The sequence below is a fragment of the Crocodylus siamensis genome, chromosome 15, assembly GCF_052110815.1.
Source record: "Crocodylus siamensis isolate JL-2025a chromosome 15, ASM5211081v1, whole genome shotgun sequence".
Classification (NCBI taxonomy): Eukaryota; Metazoa; Chordata; order Crocodylia; family Crocodylidae; genus Crocodylus; species Crocodylus siamensis.
The window spans coordinates 20,876,534-20,903,354 of record NC_143409.1 but is presented as its reverse complement, the minus strand read 5'-3'; the positions used below and the strand labels follow the sequence as shown (position 1 = coordinate 20,903,354).

The following is a 26,821-nucleotide window of genomic DNA, read 5'->3' as shown; positions in this document are numbered from 1 at the left end:
TGGTGAAAAATGCTTGAAATCTGTTAACAATAACCTGTGCTGTAGTAGCGAGATGGTTACAGTGGAGACTTCACATGAAAAATACATAGATGATCCACAGTTTAATTTCCAAGAATCATTGCAAGAGAAACAAAGAGATGCAAATGAAATGCAAATTCTTCATCCAGACCTGAATAATGACAATACCACTAGTGATAGAAAGTAAACAAATCGCATTATAGTCATTGGCACTGTTGTTTCTGTTTCTGTCTAATGGCTTAATCTAACGCCCAGACTTTGAGATCTGCTACTGATTAACAGTCCACCAAAAGTAAAGGACATGGATTTTCCTCTGGATGAGTAGAATTGCCATTTTTCTATGATGTTTTTATATAGAAATCTTGAAATGGCAAAGTTCTGAAGGGGTGTTGGCTGCTTTACTAAGAGTCCACTGACAAAGGTTTCTGTTTCTGCTGCAAGCTCTTTGACTTGAATCCAAAATCATCCCTAGCATTTGAAGAGTTGAATGATTGGAAGCACATGGCTCATGTTCATGCATCATGAAAAGTCACCTAGGCATTTCAATTCCTGCTGAATGTGGATTGAAGCAGAGAAAAGGATAAAACAGGATAATTGCATCAACATGGAGCTTCATTGTGTGATTAAACAACAGACAAAACACTGGGAGAAGATTCTAGAGAGGTTCATGAGAATAACACTTTATCTTTCTAAAAATAACATGGCTTTTTGAGGCACATCTGACAGGCTCTTCCTGGCAAACAAAGGGAACTTCCTGGGTTTGGTGGAGTTACCCTTGGTATGATATCCTTTTTCAAGTCAATGTGGTCAGCAAAAATATACAAAGCAAGAAAACTTCAACATTTTGAAGTTGAATTTTGAATTTTGAACAATTTGAAGTTTGAATTTTTAACATTCAGGGTTATTGCAGTCACAGACTTGATAAATGCTTGTCATGATTATACTGTAAACTACAGAGAAGTTGGGTATGAAGCAGTTCTGACACCAGCTAGGGAATAGCTGAAAATCTTGGTGTTAATCTAGTGTTCAAATCACCCCCACACATTTGCCATTAAAAGAGTCAATTTGGCTACAACTGTGAACAGCTTGGCCAGCTAAAGTCTACTTCCAATGGACTGTAATGCTCCTCAAGAAGTTCTACAATTTATTTATAACATGAACTTTATGACAACTTCCCAGACACATGGATAGCGCTCAGGATCCTGTTAACCATACCTGTAACAAACGGAGCGTCTTAAAGTTGAAGCTCTTAAAAACATACTTGCAATCAAGCATGGGAGCCGGCAGGCTATCTTTGCTGGGCATCCTGCCTACCAAGAATGCTGTGGCTCAAAATACAGACCTATCACAAGCAAAATCAGATTTTGCTGCTGCAAAGGCATGCAGAGTTGTTGGAGTCTTGGAGTCTTGGGGTATCTTTACACGTGCTCCATGGGTGAGGGTGGAGGGGGGCGCTTTAATTAGAGCAGCTCCAAGAGCCACTCTAATTGAAGTGCCCACAGCAGCATCCCTTGCTTCAAAATGACAGCAGGGGCGCTTTAACTAAAGCTCATTTGGTGAGCTTTAGTTAAAGCGCCCCCACTACCATTTTGAAGCAAGGTGAATACATGAGATGCAGGGGCTGCTGGAGTGAACTAATCAGCACGCTCCTGCAGACACAATCGAGTCTGCTCTGACGCACTGTAATTACAGCGTGTCGGAGCAGCCTCCCTACACATCTACAGGCACCCTGGGCAAAGAAAGTGTTTATTTGTTATTGTTATTTATTAGTTTTAGTTTAGTGTTTAATATTTAACTTATTTGTCATTTAACTATCATGTTATTTTTATGACATATTTATTATTGGAATAAAATTATATTTAATTGAATTGGATTTTGTGTCATTTCCTCTTTTGTATTTTTTTTAAGTACCAGTAATTTATAACTTTTTAGTTTACAGTTTTATTTCTAAAATGGGGGGGGAGGTGTGCTAGTGTGGGGGGAGGTGTGCCAAAATACAAGTTTGCCCAGGGCATCATTTTCCCTAAGGCTGGCTCTAACTCCAAGCTACTATCTCCCAGGGCAGAATTATTCCCCTTTTGTATAATGAGAAGCACATTTTGTGTATGCATGTATCAAACTGTATCTTGCCTCTGGGAGTATATAGCAAAGATACACTTCAGCAAAAAGAGCAGGCCACATAGACATGTCTAATCCTGTTCAGCCTCAAAGTATATAGTTGGGCTCTCTGCTTAACCATGTAACAGAGAGCAGAATTTAGCAAGTCTGAGTTGATGTGTAGTTGTGAATAGGAAGGAGCACAGTAATTTGTACTTGCATTTGCTGTTATGTGTGGCTGTGAAGCATGTGATAGGATGTGAAGGAAGCTTGTGTATACACATGGTTCAGCTTGTGGTTAGCAAGGTGTATGCAAGTGTCATTTGAGTAGCAGTATGCAATGATACTGGATGCTATTGGGCACTCAGCATGTATGTGTTTACGTGGAATTTGTGGCTTGTGGTGACTGCAAGGCTAAACATGTCATCCTTGATCCTTCAATAAACTCTGCCTAGATAGAAACTAAAGCTTATGCAGAGCTCACTGTGGGGATGTGGAAGAGGCTCTTAGAGATGTTTTATTATACATAAAAGAAAGCAAATTTCTAATGATCTCTGACTTAATTTTACTTTACTGCAGTGGGACTACTTATACTTACACTTAGGCCCACTGTAAATGGTTGCAGGATTAGAGCATTGGATTGCATCTCTGTGGGGCATTTTATTGCAGATACACAAAGAGATTTTGACAGCCATCCGTGCTTTTAAATGTTACTGTAATAAGAAAAAATATGAAATGCAAAGTTTTAAAGTTCATCCATTTTAATTATCCGTTCACAAAAGCATCCAAAATATATATTTTAAAAAAGAAAAATAATTATTTTTCTCCAGATTCCATAATGGAAAATGTCAAATTGTATTTTTTTCCTTCAAATTTAAAAAGAAACCATCGGGAATCATAGAATGCCCACTGTAAATGTTGCATTTTTTTTTAAGTTCCAGGTGAATGAAAGCAGATCTTTTTCAAGGTACTGAGCTTCAATGTTATGGGTTGGCTGCAAAATCAGAGCTGGCTCATTTGCACCATTCAAGGGAAAAAGGGACAGAGAAATGTCAGACAAAAGTTCTCTACTGTTGGGGAGCTTCTTCCTTACACAAGTTTCTCATGGTCATCCCCCGATCTGCCATCCTCACAGTCTCAGGGAAAGGTGCAAGAAAGAGCATGCTCTGATGTTAATGTTCTTGCTCATGTTAATGCTCTTTCCTGCAAATGGCAGGAAAGGGAGAATAGCAGCTAACAAAAATGGAATATAGAGCTGTCAAGCACTTGTACTAGCTGACATCAGTGCTAGCGCTGTCTCCAAAAATTAAGGAGTCCATCCATATAATAGTAAAAGTTCTATAATGAAGGAGACAGTTTAGACAAGCGGTGCCTAACTTTTTAGCCCCGTGGGCTGGAAGGTCAGTGCACAGTCCAGCTGCAGGCTGGGTCCAGCTGGTGGGTTTGATCCGACCAGCATGCCGTGCCATGGGGGTGCCCAGCGCAATCCTGATGTCTGCCAGGAGAACAGGGAACAGCTCAATCCTGATCTGGATGTGTGGGTTGGGGGGACAATGCGGTGGAGCAACCCTGATCAAAATATTGGGTGAGGGGGAAGCACCTTGGCCCCAATCCAGACGCAGTGGGGTATGGGGTGCTGTGGAGCAGTTCCAATTCGGACGTGCTGGCTGGGGGGAGCAGTCTGGCCCCGATTGGATGCCTAGGTGGGGGTAGGCAAGGTGGAGCAGCTCTACCTGGGCAGGGAGGCAGGGAGCAGCCCAGCCCAATCCAGACATGCAAGGGGTGGGCCTCTCTGGCCCTGATCCTGCTGTGCCACAATGGCCTGAACCAGGACACAGAGCCTCCCTCATATCCCAGCTGCCAATTTTTTCCAACCCATAGGGATTGCCATGGGCCGGATGTCATGGCTCCAAGGATTTGGCCTGCAAGGTGGAGGTTGAGCACCCCTGGTTTAGACTGATAAATTTGTGTCAAAAAGTTACTGAGATCCTAATTTTTAGTAAATTAAAAAATAGTTCAAATTTCTTATTATTTGTTATTTTATATATATTAAGAAGACACTCCAAAAATCCATCTTAAATGAACAAACCTCCATAGGCAAAAATGATTCAGGAAGCAATGTTTGGGCTCTGGTTGTATTCAGAAGAAAATTAGGTTTTCTCAGTAATGGTAAATCCAATTTTTTTCTGATTAATGCTATATGTGCCAGGGGAATAAGGTCAGGAAAGAGGTTAAAGTGCGTTGATTTTGGTAAAATAAGGGTTGGTAGCAACAAAAAGGATAGACATGCTTAGGTGCCCAGATCAGCAATAAGGAAAATAAATTATCAAATAACTATGAAATGTGAAGAAATGCTTTTTTACTGACTCTGAAAGAAAAGATGTATATTCAGATCACTTAAAATATACGAAATATTATGTCAGTACATTTTACAGTTTCTAGCAATGTAAAAAAATCTTATAATAAAATTTTTAGCATGAACAATGCAGAGCAGATAGCAGCAGAGTGTCTAAACTGCTTTCACCTTGACCAAAACAATTTTTGCTAATGTTAAGCTTTGATATTGCCACAGTAAAAGCACATCAGAGTTTGGACTTCGATAAAACTGGTCTGTGGGCTGGGAAGTCTGCCTTTCAACTGTGTTTGATGTGTTCTTCAGTTCATTCTGCCAAAATATATTATGCCAAGTCTTTCTGTTAAATCCTTCCTGTTTCAAAGATTTTTGTCAACACATACATGGGGACTGGGTTTTAAGTGGAGTTAATCATTGAACTCAGAAAAGAGAAACACTGTAGGTATACTTGACTTAAACACAGACCACTGCACAAACTTGAACCATTTCTGTAATTATTAGCTTGTTTCCAAGGTATTGCAAGTTAAGCATCAAATCTGGTTTACCCTACCATATCTATTCAGTTTTAAGACTTGTAATGCAGATTTGAAGAAGCAGATAATTAAGATGTTGAGAGCTATATATTTGTCAGCAGCTGTCTTTTATGAAGTTCAAATGGAACCTTTTGAAGTCAGCTTTAATCAATTATATCAGAGTACTTGTTTTAGAAGCCCTAAGAAATAATAGAACTTTCTAAGGTACCGTTGTTTTCTGATTTTTGTTAGTAAATGTTAATTATGAGATTTACTGATACATTAAAATGTAATTCACTCTACCTGTAAAAACAAAACTCAGAAATTCTAAAATAGCAGTACAAAATAACATAGGAAAAAGTAGTGGCCTTTGTTTGATTTCTGCTGCATCATCCAAAAATTGCTCTTAAAATAAATTTAACAAATCATAATTTTTTAAAAGGATATTTGGGTTCATTGCACCTGGGTTGTCGCAGTGGAAAAGTATTAAATAAACACTTTAAAAAAAGTATTTACAAGATTGCACTTAGTAGTTAAAAGGTACTTCCAATAATATACCTAAAAGTTAAATAAATCTTATATACTAAAGAATAAGCATTTATTTAGAAGAAGTAATTCAATATTCCTACCATTGTGGTGTACTCAGGTATATGCACTCATTAAACATAGTTATCTAATGGGAGATGCTAATAACTGTAGACATTTAGAATGTGGTCGTTTTCAGTACCAGAGAGTATTGCCAAGGGCATGTTCAAGTGAGGATAATATGGAGTGAAGTTTAGCAAAAATAAGCTGCAGTTTTATTAATAACACAACATTAATTCTTGAGGCAAAATCTACCCTCCAGCACCATCCAGAATGACTGATCTTGGTGGTGGAGTGTGGGGTTGGGAGAAAAGAGTAACATCCACAACCAAAAGGAGAAGAATTCCTTCCTATAGTTCACAGACGGGTGGTAAGGCTGCTATTGCTACCTAATGAAGAAGTACCCCCACCATTCCTGTACTCCCACTTTGTAGAACACAGTGGCTCCGGGGTGCGCATAATCCTGGCCTGCTCTTTGTCATGGTAGAGATATCCCAGGAGAGGCACTCACAGGAATGTTAGCTAGCCCTCGCTCTTCTCCACCTCAGATTCTGCAAATAAATTGTATTATTTTCCATTGTGTTTGTTACTCCCCATAATAATTGTCACCCTAATCCTCTGTCTCCTGTGGCACCTGGGAATGAAAGGGGTGCTCATGACATGGAATGGTTCATAATAGCAGCAGAGAGTGGACACTGTATAGCTAGTATTATTCCTAATCAATTTACATTGTTCAGTTACAGATGGGAACGAAAAGTGATGATGCAGAGCGAAAGGTCAGTGCACTCAGAAGTTGCACATTAGTATGTTCAGCCAGTAAGCCAACTCCTCTCTGTGTTTTGAATGAACCAGAGGTCAGCATGGGTGCTTTTTGTTAACACCTCTCTGTTCAGAATCAACAGCCCTGGTAGAAGGAACCAGTTCAAACCCAGGCATATTGTTTGGGACTAAAAATAACAGAAAATGTGCTTGTTGGAATATCAAACAAAAATTGTCATTCTTATTAATATTTGTGCAATAGAAAGCTTGATATGGATGGCAAACATTAAAATAGATGGCTTACCAGTAGCACACACATACAGTCTCAGTATGAATTCTAAACTCAGTCTTTATTACCAGGCTGGCAGGTGTTAGGACTTTTACAGGAAGTAGGCAGTCAGCCTAGGCAGCAGCTAGAAGAATTATTAGTAGCATTCATTATTTTTCCTATTTATTTAATGTCATGCTCACTATGTGCCAGGTGCTTTCCAAATACTTAAGAAGGATGGACTCTGCACCAAAAGCTCACAAAATAAGATGGACAAATAAGCAGAGGTCAGAGGAAGGGAAGTCACATTAAACAGAAATTCCTTTTGCTATTTTGGTAGTTCCCAGTAGAACACATATGAAACAGTGCTGACCCTTTCCAGAGAAGCATTTGTTACTCATCATTCCATGTTTCCCCATCAAAGATTTAATGGAGATGAGTGAAAAGGCTATTGAGAGAGTATTCCATCTATATATGGTAGGGGTGCACCAACAGAGATTTTGGGGGTCGATATCGATAGTCGATTTTTAAGGAGGCATATCAGCTGATACTGATCCAATTTCCAATACAGCTGCATGCAGCTGGTAAGTCTGTTGTGGTGGAAGGGGCATGGAGAGGGCAGATCAAGGCCCCTATGGTGAGGGAGGAGTGGGGCTGGGGCAGATGCAGGGCAGGGTGCAGGATGGAGCTGCAGCTAGTTCAGGGGGCGCAGGGTGGGGGGCACCTCCTGCTGCTGCAAGCAACCTGGGAGGGCATATGTGGGGGCATGTGCCCTTTAGAACTGCGTGGGGGCAGCTGCTGGCTGGGGCCAGGGAAGTGCTGGGCTCTTTCCAGTGCATGGGGGGGAGGTTTGCAGGGCTGCTGTTGGGGTGGACAGCAGCAGTGCTAAAAGGGGGCTATGGTGGGGAGGCTGCAGCCACCCCAAATTTTGCCATAACCCCCCTCTCAGTGGCACTGCAGCCCACCCTGAGTGTAGCCCCAGCCCAACCCCTCCCCATGCACCAGGAAGAGCCCAGCACAGCTGCAGCCTGCGTGCCCCCGCCCCACCGTGTCCTCCCAGGGTTTGCGTAGTGGTGGGAGCTGCCACCCCCTGCCACACCTCCCGGATGAGCCATGGCTCCATCTCACACCCTGCCCCAGCCCCTGCCCCACTCCCTCCCTCACCATGGGGAGCATTGTTCTGCCCCTCCCCATCCCTTCCCTTCCCCCTCCCTTTCCACCACAACTGCACGCAGTTCTCCACGCTGCTGGACTGTGCTCCTCACTGCCTACATGCACTGTGGCTACACACATGCACAGGCATTTATCAGCCAAATTATCAGCTACATCCTGCTAATTTCCAATACAGCCAATTTTCTTTATATCGGTGCCGATCCAATATCAAACGGATGTATCGTTGCACTTCTAATATATGGAGTTGACCAGAAATTTTTTAAAATAGTTTTTTCATCAAAATATTTAGGGTTTAGGGAGGAGATCCTTCAAAATCAGCCCGCCCTTCAGAAAAATGTTGATTGCAACTATTTTTTTTTAATTTTTTGGTTTTTCTTTTCAAAACTAAAATATATTGTTCAAAATGTGGATTCAGAATATTTTTTCAGCGTTTACTTCATTTCCATGTTAAATTTTGATGCTTTGACTTTTTGACCCCACTTTGAAATGAAACAAAACCTTAAGGTATTGGAATATGAACAAGGCCTTAACCTATTATGTTTTCTAATCAGTCCTGTATTAAATATAAAAGACTTAATGGAATATGTGCCAGTAGGTAGTGCTCAAGAATATACAGGTTTATGTTTAGACTCTTGACCCTACTTGCTTAAACACAGAACAGGAACTGTGCACTAGACTTAGATTCAATATCTGAAAGGGTCACAGAGAGGCAGGGGGAGGAATGGGCTTTATATTCCTTTGATTGTCCAAGTCATTCAATGGCATCATCTATTTCTGCAAGATTACACTGATGATTGGCAGTTTCATTATTAGCATGCTTATTCTGTATTTGGCAACTTTTTCTTTTTCTTCCAGTCTAGTTTTCTAGCAAGTACAATCAAAGCTACCATGACTGATATCATAGGTAAGGAATACTTTTTTCCAAGGAAGGAAACAAACTCATGGTAGTAGCTCTGTGTTTCTTTAAAGCAAGAGCCAGATAATTTGCAATGTGTCCATTGCCTTTAAGCCTCAGAGCTTGAATACTTTAACTTTTGTGCACATCAAAAGGTGTTGCCCTCCAAAAAAACTGTCAGTTAAAAGGAGAAAAGATGCCCTTTGCTACATGCCTAGAGCCTTATATTTTTCTGTATTGAGTAGTAGCTGTGGCAATGCCCTGCTTAATGCAGGGAACATCTGGGCTGCATGCAATGTCTGCGAGAGAAGTGTCAAAAGTGTCACAGACATCCTTGAGCAAAGAGGGATCTTCACATTTCTAACACAGAAGTGTCAAAAGCAGTATTACTGAACATCAGGTTCCAATTTGGCATGAAACACATAACTCTGAAGAGATGAAATGATTAAATCCCCTCCTAGGAAACTGCCACCTAACATTATGTTTTCACAGTTTCAAATTAACATTTAGGGGAAAAAAATCAAAACAAGGGTAGCCAAGTTGATGAAAGATATCTCTCATTTCTTGATGCTTACTTGGCAACCTTATTAGCTGCCCACTAAATGAAATGAGATTGACTAACCCATTGCTATCCTAATTAGAGCACATTATATTAATCAAGCCTGAATTGCAAAACAAGCCCATGTGATACTGCTAATTTGGCATAACAGATTCATAGATTCATAGGTGATAGGGTCAGAAGGGACCTCAGTAGGTCATCTAGTCCAACCCCCTTCCCTGGGCAGAAAAGAGTGCTGGGGTCAGATGACCTCAACTAGGTGCTTGTCCAGTCTCGTCTTGAAGACCCCCAGGGTAGAGGAGAGCATCACCCCCTTGGAAGCCCATTCCAGGTTCTGGCAAACCTGACTGTGAAGAAGTTCTTCCTAATGTCCAACCTAAATCTGCTCTCTGTCAATTTGTAGCCATTATTCCTAGTTACTCCAGAGAATGCCCTAGTAAATCGAATATCTCCTATTCCCTGCTGCCCTCCCCTGATGAATTTATAGGCAGCCATGAGATCACCCCTCAGTCTTCTCTTGCACAAGCCGAAGAGATCTAGATCCCTCAGTGGCTCCTCATAAGGCCTTGCCTGCAGGCCTCTAACCATACGAGTGGCCTCCTCTGGACCCTCTTGAGATTCTCTGCATCCCTCTTGAATTGCTTACTGGAAAGCTCCAGCTCAGGAAGAACTGAAATCTCAGGGAGACCAGCTATCCTTTCATCCCCAAAATCCATTCAACCCTGTAAGCTTGATAGGATGGCTTTGGCATCACATTGGGTACCTTACATTATAAAATTTGGGGAGCCAAGGAGGGGGTACCAATCTTTTTCTTTCTACAAAAGGCTTCATATACCCCTAAATATGTGCCTAATTTATTAGCTCTGCCCCAGACAAGAGGGGCAACAAGTTGTGGGGGTGCAGGTGCCAGCAGATATAGTCACAGGGGAGAAGCAGAACAGTAGAAGTGACACGGGGGCAGGGGCTGGGTGCACTGACACTAGCAGGAACAGACAGCAAGGAGGGCAAGTGGTGAGGGAGATGGGCCACTTGACTCCCTCTACTGCCTGCCCCCCTGCTGCTGCTTGCCCTGCTGCAGGAGTTGTGGGGGGTGAATTTAAGGCAACCCACCAATAGTTATGGGAGATTATAACAAATTTACACAGTTTCAATGTACAGAGTCTAATTATTGGAGGGTTGTCTTAAATTCAGTCATCTTGGATTCAGGGAAATATGGTAGTCACTTTTCAAAATATTAGTCTATATAAATCACTGGTTTATATAAATATGATGCATGTGTATTAACTATAGCTTACAAAGAGGAACATACCTGTGCTCTGATGCCAGTACCAGAAAGTATTCAATGGGATGTTGTCTTGTACTGTATAGAACAGTGTGAGTAAAAATCAGGACTGAAGTGTGTTGTAAGTGATGCAGATATCACCTAGTGACCCTCTGCATAGGAGTGAGTTTCTCATTGCATCTCCATCCCTTTGGTTGCCATTATAACAGTTTACATTTGCCTGCAGTTACCACAAAGAGGTATCTCCATTATTTTGCATTCTAAGTCTATGGTAAAATGCTGACTTTTTAATGGTGTATACTGTACATAATTTCTCATATAAAAATGGTGTTGATAATATCTCTGCAATACTTTTTTTCTCTGGCTTTGTTATTAAGTTGTTTTTCTGGGGAGTATTCCCTTTATCGGCTGTCCTGATAAAGCAGGCAAAAAGAACCCCCCCTAAAATGTGAATGTTCTGGTAAATAAGAAATGCTGCAGTAGTCTCATGGGACGCTAATTTGACATCTCTTTTTAAAAAATAGATTAATATGCCTTAATGTCTGAATCAATCAAAAAGTAATTTGTGGGGAAAGATTGTTTACGAAGTTAGCAATTCACAACCACCATCACTTTACCCACACAACAATGCTTCCCGATAATGAAAAAAACTACCCACTGAACTAAAGATGTTGACTTATTTGAAGGGTGCATATTGTATATGAAAAGAAAAGCTGTTTTGAGTGTTTGAAATGATTATTATGCTGTGTATGTGTCTGTTTTCTAACATAAGCATTCACATCCAAGGAAAGGGAAATGTTAAGCTATAAAATGTTAGTTTTAATTGTTGTATATTTTACAGTTCTTCTGTAGTTTGAATCCCAAATGCTCTTTGCATTAAAAAAATTGCAATTGATAATTCCTCTGGGCTGTTATTTGTAGTATCGTAATTTTAAAAGGAGGCAAAATGAGGCAGTGGTTTTAAACATGAATAATATTGCTCCCAGCACTCTGCTTTGCAGCCCACACATTGTGTTTTTTGGTATGATCATGGAAATTTTTTTTAAAATAAACATTTTGTGTTAATTTTTTTAGAACCAAGCTATTGCACTCGACGTTGACACAGCTGGTGAAGACGCTCGGTGAAAGGTAAACACACTGCTTAAAATGTAATGTACCATATTGTTGTGTTTGGTTGTAAAAAAATTGAACCCTCAAAAGAATATTTTTAGCTAAGTTTGTTTATTTTGTTTACTTTTTAATACAGTTTCAAACGTAGTGGTGCCTGACTATAAAACCAACCTTTTTAAACCAATGACAGTGGGAAAATTGCATATCCCAATTGGCAGCTTTTAAAAAAAATTTCATTCTTTCCAAAAATAAGGAAGTAAATGAAATACTATGTTATATCATTCAGCAGAATGTAATAGTGGGAGCTACTAAAATCAATTTCTTTTAATAAAATTCTGTCAAAAGAGCAGGATTCAATAACAAATGTCTCCAGCTGTTTTTAACAGAAGAAAACTTCCAATGAAATTAGAATCAGTTTGAGAGTTGGTTCAGCAACAAAAATTGTCTAATTTCTTGACATAATTGCTGAGGTTACATGTAAGTGAGGTTGTGATAACACTTTATATATTAGATTTGAAGAAAAATAGGAGTTCAGTTCCCATGGTTACTCACAGATAACTTTGGATTACTATCTCATGGAGTCTATGAGCACCATCTTTGTTTCTTGCTTTTAAATTGCATAAATTTGTGTGATGAAACTGAATATTATGGTGCTCTAAACTCCTACAATGGGACCAGATACTGGCACCAGAGAGAGCCAGAATCTCATGGCCCAGCATGGCTTAGTAGCTGCTGTGTGAGCCGTACCTTCATGAGTAGCTTATGTGTTGGTGCCTCCTCATGAGTTCGTTTAGCAGCTAGCTTTCACAGGAACAACATGAAGGGAAATTGGAATTAAATAAACCAAACAGTAAGTCTGCTGTGTGGAAGATGACCAGTTATATATGTAATCTTAACATGCTTGTTTCTGTATATTGTGTGTGTGTGCATATATACAAAATAAAATATGTGATATGTATACACATGCTATACAGTGTGACATCCAAGTCATTATCATAAAACCTGATTGATGTTTCCTGGCCCTAACACTGGACGTATTGTTTTGTACAAGTTGGGCAATGCACTGGTTTTCAAATCTTAAATGGTCATAATGAACAGCATCCTTGTCAGCTTTCTTTCATGCTTTAATTACATTTAAACGGATTTCCTAAAAAGTTCCAACTGTTCCTGTTGCTGATTTTAGTACACCCTGAGCATCAGTGTTTCCCAGCCTTCTCGCAGTATTTTTAAGATATAATTATAAGAATGAATGGGTGTCTGCCCTTTATAAATGAGTGAATATATATATTTAGATAGAAACATGAAGTACAAAATAAACATTTAATATTTAGACTTTAGCCCGGAAGTCAATACTGAATTAAGATGATTATCTTATGAATTCCAGTATAAATTTCCAAAAGTGCTTTAACAGTTAGACAGATACTATAATACTCCCATAGTTAATGTATTCTGCCTAAACTAGGAGAAACTACCTTGAAGTAAGTAGAGTTATGAAAGGGTCAAACCTAAGGAGGGGACAGTCACTTCCCTTTCCTTATATTTTAAATGAAAGGAATCACTCATAAAAACAAAACAAAATACCATGGCACCTGTTCCCCCTCTTTCTTGCTCAGGATTTCCACTCAAGCCTGTAGGCCAGGCCATATTAAAAATTTAGCTAAAAAGTTTTACTGCATGTGACTTTGCTGAGATTTGTGGCCTTGTGCTGTGCTACAAGAACTGGCCCCCATCCAAATAGGCTGGAAAACAGTATCTTCTTCTACAGCTAAATTTCAGACCAGGTTGTCAGTCCAGGCCTTCCTGTTCACCTTCTGTGTATGTTGAACCAATAAAATCTATCATAGTCCTACTGAGAGGTGAGTGACACCAAGGGAGTTTGATGTAAAGTGCTCTTCCCTGACAACTTATATCAGAGAAAGAAAAGAAGCCTTCCCAAATTCTGTGAAGCTGCAGGGCAGCATGATTCACCTGCATCCCAGGACCCATTCCCTAGTGGATCATTTGATCTTGAGAACAGGGTCCATGCCTATAAAACCAGACAGAACAGCATAACAAAGAAGTTTGAGAGTGAGGGTCTCAACCTGATTATGTATCCTTTTCTTGCTGCTGGTTTCCAAAGCAAGCCCTTTGCCAAGTGCAGTGCCTAAGTGAAATGATAAAAAAAGGGGGAAGTCAGTTTGCCAGTGGACTGGGGAGCAGAGCTGGACTGGCATAGAGGGGGAATTAATTTGGGACCAGTGTAGGGTAAATAAGGAGCAGATTACCTCCTTATAACATGAGGAACCAGGAAGTGAATGCTGGTTGGGAATCACAGTTCATTGGGCTCCTTGGATGGTGGTGATGCAAGCTACATGTTAGTAATGCCAAGCTGTACATTTCTATCTAACTCAAACTTAAAATGGGATAGACTCTATTAAGAAAGTGGTCAGGGATTTTGTGATCTACAGTGTTATTCTTATTATTGTAAAACCTGTATTAGTCCCATTTAAAATGAAGTTGTTGTTGATGTTAAACACAAAATATCCAAGACAATTTTATGTCCATTCTGAACACAGGAAAAAAAAAATCAATGTTTGCCTAATAGAAAAAGACAGCATTAGTAGGGAGAAAATTATATTTCCAAGATGTTAAGAATACAGTATTGCAAAAAATAGGGTAAAAAATAGAAAGAGAGAAAAAACCAATAAAATCTATAAAGTTTAATTCATAGCGTGCTTTTCTGAAATCTGTGACATTCTTTCAGCAAACACGGTAATAGAATTCTAAATGCAAGTGAGACTGGTAGGATGCGTTTTCATTTCCACTTGCATTTCATCTGTATGTTTGAGCAAAGACATTAACAAAGAAAAAGCTATATATTTCTTTCTTTACACTTAGATTCAAGATTGTTCGGGTCACATCAATAATTAAAATACGTATCAGTTACTGTAGGAACAAATGTACTTACTACCTGGACAAAAATATCATGGTATTGAGCATAACAAGACACTTTTCTCTTTCTAGTAGCTTTATGTCCAAATCTGTTTTAGTTACTTAAACTGGGGGAAAGACAATATTCAACATAATATTTAGTGGAGAGTATATTCAATATTCAATACTGAAAGTGATTCAAATAGTTTGGCATATTTTCAGTTCCTTTAGAGGACATATAGTAATTGTCTGTCTCTTCAAAAAGAAACAGAATCAAACAGAGTTTATTTAAAAAGTATTATAGCAAGCATGGATTTTGATATAAAAGATCACAGAATAAATCTACTAACTGATTATAGAACTAGAATTCCTGGTATAATCAGAATTTCAAATGCTATCCTGAATGAAAGAAATGTTAAGCAAAATATGCTTCCAATATCTACTGGAGGATGTGTGACTGTGTATGTGTGTGTGTATATGCACATGATAATATATGTCATGTGTGCATGTGTATGTCAGGATGTATATGTCTGTGTGTATGCATCTGTGTGTGTGTATAGACATATTTGAAAGAAGAAATGAGACTGTGAAAGACTTAGTGTTACAGAACAAATTGTTGTTGGTAATGTCTCCATTATCCCAATACCATTTAAGGAAGCTCATCTATAAGCTGGTAGAGTGGGCTGTGCCTACCTATACCTAACAATTTTGGCAGAGACATGATGAAGTTTAGCCCAGCCACACTTCTCTTCTGCTAGCATTGTTCTTGTTAGAATGCTTTTATTGCTAAGGAATGAAGACATAGTTTTCCTGGTTAGGCTGTAGTAGTAAATATAATGAAATATGCCTAACACTTTGGGAAGCTGGCATGCTTTTTATGCAAATTTCCAGAGGAAAGAAAGCTTAAATACACTTTTGTTTGTTCTTTCAAATTTCCCTTAATGAATCCAAAATGTCAGTTGTTCTCCTTAGATTAAATAAAATTCAGTTTCTTCTCTTTGCTCCTCATGCTTCTCTCCAGCTCTGGAGTGGAGGGAATACCAAACCTATACATCCAGACTAGGGACAGACATTATACATAAACCGGTTTAAGTCATCAGAACCTGGTTTAAACCTGTAACAGAATGTAAGTTCAGTGTGCATAAACCGGTTTGAAAATGGCTGAAACTGGTGTAAGATAAACCTGGTTGAATGTAGTGTCAGACTTAACTGATTTGGGTCAAACTGGTTTATGCAATGTCTGTCCCAGACCCTTTCCTGGTTTAAGTTAAACCAGACTCCCCCAGCATCCCAGCATGCTCTCTGGGCTGGACTCTCTGCTCCAGACAACACAGCTGGCCCAGCCCCTCTGCTCCCTGGCCAGAACTTGGGCAAACACTGCAAGCACAGCAGGGTCTGCTTGGTTTCACCCTCCCCCCCTTCCCTCACTGCTCAAGCAGGGATCCCATCCTACTCCCTCCCTCCCATCTCCCACAGCATGGACCCCAGCCCTATGGACCCTAGGCACATGGTATGCTAGCTAATGCTGATAGGGGTCTGTGTGTGTCTCCAAATTCACCCAGACAGCCAGACAGAACTTAGGGTTTTTTGGAGCTAATCAACAGGTCAGCTGGTAAGATGGTTCTTTGGAAAAAGCTGTTTAAGAAGAGCTTAAACTAATGGACAGAGGGTACTGTTTTGCTGATGGGATGATAAACACTGTTATCAGCCCTCTGATGCCTTGCTTGCCTGTAAGTTTGCTGCAGACAATATAAAGAAGCCAGGAGGGAGATTTAAAAGCTCTGTACCATCAACAGATGTATGCACTGTACACTGTCTCTTGCCTCAGAGTGCTAGCCTAGGGTTGGGGTCTGACAATACTCCCACCCCTTGAGCAGCCAGTGGAAAAAAGCCTGGGATTGTGCAGGCAAACATCCCCAATCAGAGGTCCTGCCCAGGCCTGGCCACACACCCCCATCAGCTCAGGACTAAAGAAGGGAAGGGAGGGCTGCTCTAGTGCCCCCCGGCTTCTGTTCTGAGCCACTGCAGGCATGTGCTTGTATTTCCTCAGTCCTGAGTATGTCTGTGCGGTTACAAACCAGTTTAGGCTAGCCATGTTGGATTAACGTGCAAAGGTTGAAACAACTCAGGATCAGGTTTTTTAATGTCTGTCCCTAGCCCCAATCAACAGGGGAACTGTTGTAAGACTGAGGAAGGTGCCTCTGCAGCAAGCTCTCTCCCCCCCTACATTCTACAGCAGCCCTTCAGTGATAAAGGGACAAGCTCTGCTGAAGTCTTAGCAATGATACTTTCTGTCTTGTAGTATAATAGATTTAACTTTAAGACAGTACTTGCCATACTCTGGGCCAAATTAATACAACCTAACTAAATGGAAAGTAATCATTTGGATACAATAATTCTATTTGTAAGGGAAGAGTAGTCTGAGTATAATAGCAAGTGAATGACTACAAAACCACTGTAACAAACAGTAACTAACACATTTCTAAAGGGAAGTGCAGAATTTGCAGTAATGTGAGCTGTTTGCTGTGCTCAGTCACACAGTGCTGATACAGGGCAATGCATGGATTGACACCAGTGTAACTAAGAGCTTTGTACTGAGATACCAACTAACTTTCCCTAAATTCATTGACTAATGAGAAAATCCTTCCTCACAGCTTTATGAAAGACTTGAGCATTGAAAGGCTGCTGTATGAGAGACCAAAACATAGACCATAGCCAGGAAGACTTTTTACTTTTTCCTGGAGTAAAGAGGCTGTTATGTGAAAGGGCAGAATCTCTAATCAAGCTTCTAGTTAAATGTTTGAAAGGTTTTGGAAGAACAGGTTCCATGCATCTCTTTGGCATTTGAGGGCACCTTTTAAAATTTGCTGTGGTACATTTCCTTTATTTGCTTCTTTGTAAAATGGAAATAGATCAATGACACTAAAATATGAAGAATTGTGAGTTCCTTAGATGAAAAGCAGTATATGAGAGCTGGGTTATTATTTTCAGGTGACTTCATTTAATTGTCAAAATGATTCCAAACCAAATGAGCCTGGATAAAACAAAAAGCCTCTGCTAGGCTGTAAGAGAATCCATTAGGTAGAGAGGTCACAACATGAACACCATTTTAAGCCATTATGTTTTTATATACCAGAACCTTCCACCTGTCGGTCCTAAAAGCTTGACAGAGACAGTGCAGTAACTGGAACTGAAAGTCAGCTAAACTCAACTATACCTACTAGAGTAGAATTCAAAGGCAAGAATGTGGCCAAAAATAAGGAGTTAACAATTTTAGCAAATTCAATTTTAACAATTTCAGTTAAGATAAGAGAGAATAGCAAATGACACTGTGATAGAGCCCTGAGCTCCCTTGCTCTGGCAGTTGGAAAGAGCCAGTGTCTTGAAGCAGCTGCTGCTTACAGCATCCAGATTGCAGTCATCACAGGGAGGAGGCATCTCCAACAGTCTCAGTTTTCTGGAAGGTCCCACTGCCAGGGTCTCTACTGACACAGCTCACAGGGAAAGGAAAGTGAAAATCAGGGTAATATGATATAATAGAGGTATATATTATGAATGTCTAATGCAGCATTAAGGTCTCTGGGATAGAAATAGTTATACTTTCCTGGTTTTGTACAGAGTTTAACACATGATGTGCTGCCACAGCACAATGAAGTGCAATGTAGTACTACCCAAGCTAGTGCTAAACAACCTAGCTAAGGTACCAGAACTAATACAGGCCATATCTGTGCCACTTTCATTCTAAGCCCAGGGCCACTGCTGAGAAGGATGACTCCACCTGCTTGCTCTTGTTCAGTACATGCCAAAATCCAGAAATTAGGCAGTAGTATTGGCTGAGGTAGGCCTTGAATGCCAGGAAGCATGTCAGAAGCAGAGAATCTGAGAGCAGAACTGGGGCATGTGCTCAGGTGTTGCTCAAAGTTAGGTACGTCACCTAATCCAGAGGCTCCCGACCACTAGCCCATAGTTGTGGTTGTGGCACGAGCCCCCCACTCAGACACTTGTCCATCTGCCCGGGCAAGCAGCTTCTGCCGTCGGCAGTGATGTGCAGGGTTAAAGCTGGGGGGTGAGGCAGCCCTAGGAGGGTGTCAGTTGGCTGCCTGCACCCCGTCCTACTCCTGTGCCGGTCCACAGGTTGGGAACCACTGACATAATCCAGTGGTTCTCAACCTTTTTTGTACCAGGATCCATTTATAAACATCAATGGCCAGTCCTGACCCACTGTCCCCCACCCCCAGCCCCCCAGTGTGTGGGGTGGTGGGGGGATGTGGGGCACAAGGGGCCCCAAGCAGGCTGGAACTCTGCCAGGCTGCAAGGGAAAAGCCACAATTTCCCACATTTTTCTCCTTTAAAGGAGAATCCATTTTTAAAGTTTGTTGATCCAGTTTTAAAGTTTGTTCATGACCCTTTGATATATTCTTCCAGCCCACTTTTGGGTCATGACCCACAGGTTGAGAAATGCTGACCTACTCCATCCAGGCTTTGACACATGGTGAGTAGGAGCAATTGGGTGGCAACTGGCCACAGCAGTCCTGAGATCAGTGTTGAAACAGTGCCGACAAGTGCCCTAAGTGCATTACATGGAAGTCCATACAGACTAATTTACCATTCTCAATACAAGCTCTGCATCTTGTGGCTAGACTGCCTGTGGTACTGTTAAGAGATAGTTTTTAGGGATGTGTGAAGCTTTGGTCACTGATTCAAGTCTTAGAAGATTTGGCCCAAATCACTGAATCCGAATGAAGTTGGGAGACCAAAAAAACCCTCCAAATCAATTTGGAGCCTCTGAATCAATTTGGAAAAGATTCTGAAAAGGATTTGGAGATTCAGAAGGCAGTCTTTCAGGGGAACAGAAACTGAGAAGAGGGAGCAGGGTGGGAAAGACTGATCTGTAGCTGGCCAGTGACTGTCATCTTTCCCCGACTCCCCTCCCAATCACAGTGCTCTGGGGAAGGGACATAGAAACAGCATATAAGCCTCTGTCTGCAGCTTTTCTGCCCCTTTTGTGAGCTGTTTTTGCCTGAGCAAAAGAGGGGTGGGTGGCTGGCCCAGAAAGAGGTGGGGAGGCAGAGGTCTAACCAGCACTGGGAAGGCCCCCTGTTACAGGCTACCATCACTGCTGTTTTCATCCAAACCTGCCTTAACACGCACAACACAAATTTAGCTTTCAGCAATTTGAGGTGCAGTTTCCCAGACACCCCTGTACCCGTCTCCTTGAAACTTGGCAGGCTTCATGCCCTCAGAAGGGGTTATCATCCCTACTATTTTCATCCAAATATGCCAAAAAATGACAAAGTTATAGGTATTTCAGTGATTCCCCATTATATTCCATGGCCAAATCACCAAGTCAGTGCCAAATCCTCCGAAGTTGATTTGGCCGAATCGATCTGGGAATCTCTAAATCGAATGACTGTCCTCCGAATCAGCCGAATCCGAATCCTAATTGAAGCCTTCCCTATTCACACAGGCCTAATAGCTTTGGTATCTCTGTTATGCACTGTGTTGTGTCATGCAGACATACTCACAATGGGGTGCTGGTCCATGTTTGTGGCTTCTCTGTAGTACGTATTATAAGTCATAATAGGGTGAACTGGAAAAGAAGTATTTTGATTGCATTGAGCAAGGAATCACATGAATACAGGTTGACATACCACCAAAGTTACCATCAGTATGTGAACCATGTAAGATTTGGCAGTTTCAATTCTCAACAAGTGCCCTTCTTGTAATCAGTTGCTTTCTTTTCAATTTGTGTTCGTTCAAATGCCTCCGATTTTTCTTTGTTGTGTGAAGACTGGAGGAAGAAAGGGAAGACGGAGAAGCATTCTTGAGTAATCAAAAACTGTTGAATGCGATCCATTTGTGTTTGTGATGACCACATATTTGCTTTTTGTGAGTATTTGGATGGGCAAGTTTTGTTCATAGAATTAGGGGTGGTTAGGGTGTATACAAATATACTTGTTTATATGATATGCTATATTGTCACCAACATATTAATGTGTATAATATAACATATTATAAAGCATAACATTTTATCAAGTATAGCCATCAACTCACAGACCAGAAACAATCTCATCAGCATTTGCTATTCAAACTGTGCAATTGTGCAAACAGTGAATTGAATACTCACAAGGAGCAGTTTGTATGCAACCAGAGGCAGAATTGTTCACATAAAGCGTCCATCAAATCATTGAAAGTAGTGACCAATTCAGGTGAAAAGAATTTGGCTTTGGACAATTCACAAACAGAAAAAAGGTCAAAGACTAGATTGTGGCTTTCATCACAGCAGTCTGTAAGGGAGGTGTCTGGCTGTGCCATGCCACAAGGAAAGAGGAACTCATGGGAGGCTCAATTCTTTATTCTCCTTGGGTAGAAGGAATGTATTATTGGCCCATGCCAGTAAACCATTACATGGAAGGGAATTTTTCTGAAGGAAGAAATTAAGTCTTCACCTGTTCCCTTGCCCTATCTTACCATTCGTATACAGCATTGGGGAGCAGATGTCCCAGGGAGTCAAAGTCTGAGGAGGCCACACAAGGCCATGCGTGCAACAGAGCTTTTTCCTGTTTTATATCCCTGCACAGCTACTTAGTTTCAGGCTATATCTGACCCTCAATTTGTCCGATAAAGCTGTGTACTATAAATACACAGCTGGGACTAGAAATTTGGACCCTGAGGAATATTTCAACAGATCTACATGGAATAATTTCAAGTTGCAGTGTAACAGGTGGGCTTCATGTGGCTCAGGTTTTGTTGAAAATGTTTCTTGTGGCTCTAATCAGGAGTTATACCATTTTGTTTTTCTCCTTCCCTCCAATCTACCTATGCCCAAGAGTCAGGCAGGTATTTAGGAGAAGAGCACTCTTAATATGGTTAAAAATATTGGAAACTCAGAAACGGGGGCACCCCCACTTTTCTTGTTTCCTCCCGGTTCTTATCCCATTCTTTGTGCAGCATTATTAAGACTTCATGTTTCTATGGAGATGTTTAAGCTATTTTGCTAATATGCTCTAATAAAATTGCAGATCCCTTCTTAACTGGCTTAAGCAAACGGAAAAGGAACCCTGCAGACTCTGTCTGGCAAGTAGACAGGAGACCTGGCGAAGCAGTCCAATTCCCAACTGGCCAGTGGTTGTTAGAAGCCTGGAAAGGCAGGCTGCGTGCTGACTGGCAAGTGAGATGGGAGGGCCAAGGAGGTGGTTAAGTTCCCAGCTGGCAATAGGAATAGGGGCCTGTAGAAGTGGGCTGCTTTCCGTTTGGCTTCATAGGCTGAAGTAGAGGCCAAGAAATGAGGTTCAGTTCCCATTAGTCTGTCTGATTCTTGATTTGCTTCCTTAGTTAAAAGAGGCAGAGAATACTGATGTTGTTCTGCCAGGGGCAGGATTGAAACTGAGTGGCACAGAAGAATAGAGACTTAAATAAGCACAGCTAACTGTCTCCATTTGCTCTTTGCAGTTTGTGGAACAACTTTCCTGCCAGAAACCTTACTTACTAAAAGGTTGAAAAAGCAAGGGTCGCAGGAAGGTTATATGTGCAGTTTGGTATTTAAGCTTGAAAAAAGAAGTATTACAGAACTGCACACATCACAATAAAGCCCCAGTGAGGCCTTCCAGTGTCTCAGTGGTTTGAATATTTATGGTGAAATTAGTATTTACTGACACCTTTTAAGGTATCTTTTAAAATTAAGTTTATGGTCTGTCTGTTATGAGTTATTAAATATATCCATGGTTTTTTATGTGACAGGTGACGGGAGGTAAATCTTGTAAGATATATTATTTTTGTTAAGGTATTCTGTTTACCTGAAAGATTACCATAGCTCTTTTTGTTAATAAACAGTTGGGTCCTTTTTTAACACCAGGGGGTTTTTTTGCATGTTGCCTGTGATTGTTCCTTTTGAATTTCTGTGGCTTATTTTTTTAACTATTCTATAGCAGCCTTTTTGTGGGTTTGGTAACAAATGTAGTGTGTCGGAAATACAACTTTTGCCTTTTTTCAGCTCCTTCTGAATTTCGTTTTTGTTTTTTTTAATTTAAATTCATGGAAGTCTTGACTCAGAGGATGATTTTTTCATGATGATTTTTTAGTTTTGCTTCTATAAATTGTATATGAGCCATTTTCCATCTGTGAATTGTGGCACTAAAGTTCTGTGTGTAAAATTTACAGTCAGGGTATAAGAGACCACTATTATCAGTGTAAAACACATTGATAAGCATGCAATAACACGTGTATGTTTTTATTGCACACACAGGCATTAGGGTGGTTTTTTTTTTTTCAAAAGCTCATAAACTACTTCAGACAAAGTCTTGAGGAAATTCTAGGGAATTAAATGTTCTAAAGTTATGTCTACACTTCAGCTGAAAAATGTGATTGCATGCAGATATATTCAAGCTACTTGTAATGAAGTTAGCGGAGTACTAGCGATGGCACAGCTATTGCAGCACACACTTCAGCCGTTCATTAAGTACCCCTAGCGGAAGGAGCTTGAGCAGCTATGCCAAACCATGTTTTGCCCCAGCTTCACTGCTGTTAGTACCTGAGCCAGCTAAGATTAATGCTAGCTCAGGCATGTCTATACTTGCCGCAGTTCTTTTTGCGGTGCAGACATGGCATAAGTTGCTTTTGAAAATACTATTCTTTTGCACTGGCTTTTATAGCAGATAACTATGAAGTTGACTGTTTGCAGCATCACCTTTGTCATTCACTCTTAGACACAGGAAGTTGCCTTCTCACGGGCACAGGAGGCCTGTTGGGATTGACCCCCAACCCCACTGCTTTTGTGCCAGGCTTGAATCCAGTGCCTGCTGAGGAGCCTGTGTGAGGTCACTGATTCATGAAGGCTCACCTAGGGGCATCCATGCATCTCAGAATCTCACAAAGATGTACTGAAGCTTGGTACATTGAAGCATATGTCTATATGGCAAAATGTAATGCTGTGCAGAGATATCTGAGTGGGTTCAAGGCTAACTTAAGTGCTAAAAGTAATATAGCTACATACATGGCATTCTGTTCCATGGGCTAATCTGTTGATGCATTTTGCCATGTAGATGTATCTTATGGGACATGGATATATTGTTATGGATGAAGGGAATGAGTCAGTAGGCTGAGGAACTCTTCTTATCTACCTGTCCTGATACCTCAGCATCAGCAAAACAATCTAAGGATGTCCTGAGACCTGACAGTGCTGCTACATAGCTTACCAGGACAATTAACTGTGTAACCAAACAGAAATAAAGGGAAAGTAAAGTACTGGGGCTGATTACAGAGGGTTCAACTAATTTTGAAATGTGTCTTTTCCAGAGATAGTCTGAGACATGCAAGATGCTATAGTGCCATTTTTTTCAGTCCTTTGAAGTGATGAGGTACTTTCCTTTGTATGAAACTAGGTCTGACAACTGTTAAAAGATGTGAGAAGCCACGGTGAAAATGGAGAGGCTACCAATGCTGCAGCAGTAACCAGGAGTAGGCAAGAGAATGCACTTGTCAGGATATAGTGTTGCACCCATAGACTGACTTCGTTACTGCTGTTCAGGTGATACCGATTTGGCCCTGCATTTATTTGCCTGCTACAAAATCTTATGGGCAGTTCCTTGAAAGAAACTTCTATCTTCCATAATAATGTTTTAAATCTCAAATACCTGTAAGTTGGTTCTGTATTCTCAGATTTTTTAATGCCAGTAGATTGTCGAGTTTCTCAAGTAATAGAAAACAGTAAACTGTTCTTAACCATTATAAAAGCTTAAAATAGTAAAACATATTTGTTTTAAAAAATCAATGAAAAAAAACAGTCTTTCTGGCAAAGGTTTTGTGCACCACCTTTCATCCTGCAGTATATCTTCATAGCTGAGTTATAAACCCCTCATAAATGGGTTTTGTAATAGAACTGCTGACACAACTTTAACTATAGAATTTTGAATGGCAATACTGCAATAAAAGATCAAGCTTGTAATGCTGGAATATAAAGAAAGAAACACGGTATGCAAAAAAGCAAAAGGTTTACAGAAGTACTGTACTGCAGTCCATTTAATCAAGGGTCTATATTTTCTTTTGCTGAGTAAGGCTCTTTTTGATATCCAAAGTATTTTAGCTTTTTACCTATTGATTACAGAGATATTAGATCTGGCTGGAGAAGAATAACACTGCTGGAAAGAGAGAGATTGGTTCCAGGCAAACTCTTAAGCAAGCTCTTGGAATACTGTTCATTTGGATTTCAAATTGAAAGGGACTGGCTTCCCAAGAGGAACCAGGTTGTTGGTATAAGAATTAAATACTGGGTCCACTGAACTTCCACTGAAGCTCATCAGGTTTTTATCATTCACGTTTGGCATGCTGCAGAGGCAGATTCTGCCGACTGAGCTAGTGAACAATAGTTCGTTTGCAGTGCACTACACAATCCAAATTAAAATATGTACCTGACATAAATGTGCATCTGTAAGGACTCCTTAACCAGATAAATCCATTGTGAAACATTTCTACAACAATGCAGGGTCGGCACTGTCAATCTAGCTCTCCTACAGCAGCAGAAGCATCATCCAAGTCAATGGCTGGCATTCTGTATTATAGCTGCAGGAGCACACCGGAAGAGTTCATAAGAGTCCTTACGGGGTACTGCTTTCCCAATAGCATTTTTACCATCAGTTTACATTTGTCAAGTTAAAGGACTGTTTTTATTAGCAGAGATCATGAGGAAATTCACCAGTTAATAGCCATCATCTCTTTTTTTTTTTTCTGCTTGTGTATTATAACTAAAATGACCAGGGAGCCCCTTTCGGAAGCAATTGGAATATGTCAACTCCTTCTGTTGTTGTTCAGCTTGGATGTACCTGTAATGTAGTGAACCTCATGCAACTGAAAATCAATTTGCTTCCTCAATTCTAAACTAGCTCTCAAATTAAACCCTATAAAACATTTCAAATAGAACAAAGAAAGTTGGCTGAAATAATATTGCATCTTTTGAAATTAGGATTCTTCAAAGCCAGTCACATCACACTGGGCTGAGGAGGACACTGCTCACTTGAGAGTCTATTGAGAATCTGAGTGCTTATAAGTTCAAGTCCATCTACTGCAGACTTCATGCACTACTAGCTATTACACCAGCTTGACAATAATCTCGGCATCATCTTTTATGCCAGTCACAAACGGCTGTCAAAAAGCAAATAGTAAGAATTACTATAAACAGCAGTGATTCAGTCTCAATGGCTTTGGCTCTCTATATTCTAGCAATGTAATCTCGTACTCTACCCTTAAATTGGATATAGCATATGAAGTCCGTCAGCCATGCAAAAAGTGAAAATGTATATTGTAGAGGCCTTTGCTGTCTGGAAAACAGCTGATGAAGAGTCACAAAAGGAGTTTTAAATGCCCTAGAAGAAATTCTAAGTAGCATTAAAGTCACAAATAGAAAATTTGACATCTCCCTCTGGACTAAGAAACCTCCTTCAAAAAATTTATATTAGCTTCACGCATCATTGTTATAATTTATTAAAGTACAATTTGAGTATTTTCAGTCTCCATGGCTGGGGAATGGTTACTGTAACTTCTTTTTTCATGATAAACAGCTGTTGAAAGATTTGCCAGTGTTCTCTGACATTATAATTCAAAAATAGCTGCATTGCTTTTTCATATTTGTTTTCCCCAAAGCTTAAGATACTATATTGATAATTTAATCAATGAAATCTGTTTTCAATGGGTATTATTACACTGTTAAGACTGCTAATGGCTATATTTGCACATAATCTATTAAAATAAGGTATACGAATTGTAATGCCATTAGGCAAAGGCAAATTTTAACATGGGTTTTTTCAGTATTTCATTATTCCCTGTCTATTCTGATTTGTCTTTGATTACAATCTCGGGAGCTAGAAAAAAAGAGACACAACTGATAGGCAGTAAAAAAGCAGAATTTTGAAAAGGTCATCTAGGAACAGGATTAAAAGTTTGCTTCTACCTGCTCGTTATAGAGAATGTTACATACAAGAAATGGCATAAGTTGAATCTTTTCTTCTAACAATGATTATTGTAAGGTCAGGAAATGCTGTGTACAATTCTTACTGCAGTCTTCTTGTAGTAAACTTGGGCCTCTGTTGTATCCAATGTTTACCAACCTCTAATGCTTGTACTGCTTTCATAGGAGAAATTTCAGATTCTTCAGCTCCAGGAGCTGTTGTAATTTACTGTGCAAGTCTATTACTACATTTTACAGTCATTCTGTGTGACCTGGGATTTCACATCTGAATATCTTTGTGAGCAACACGACATTACTTCAACTGGGTATAGGTGCATATTATGTTGATAAAGCTTTTGTAT

The 26,821-nt window shown here is 40.2% G+C and overlaps 1 protein-coding gene across 4 annotated transcripts in view; it reads left to right on the top strand.

Annotated features, from left to right (window-relative positions):
- The window catches only part of SEMA6D (semaphorin 6D), a 351,383-nt gene that overhangs the window by 164,147 nt on the left and 160,415 nt on the right, over nucleotides 1-26,821 (top strand). For all 4 annotated transcript variants that reach the window (XM_090028631.1, XM_090028633.1, XM_090028630.1 and 1 more), the window contains one exon: nucleotides 11,576-11,629. The gene's annotated coding sequence lies outside the window, so the exon portion shown is untranslated. The remainder of the gene's footprint in view (nucleotides 1-11,575; nucleotides 11,630-26,821) is intronic.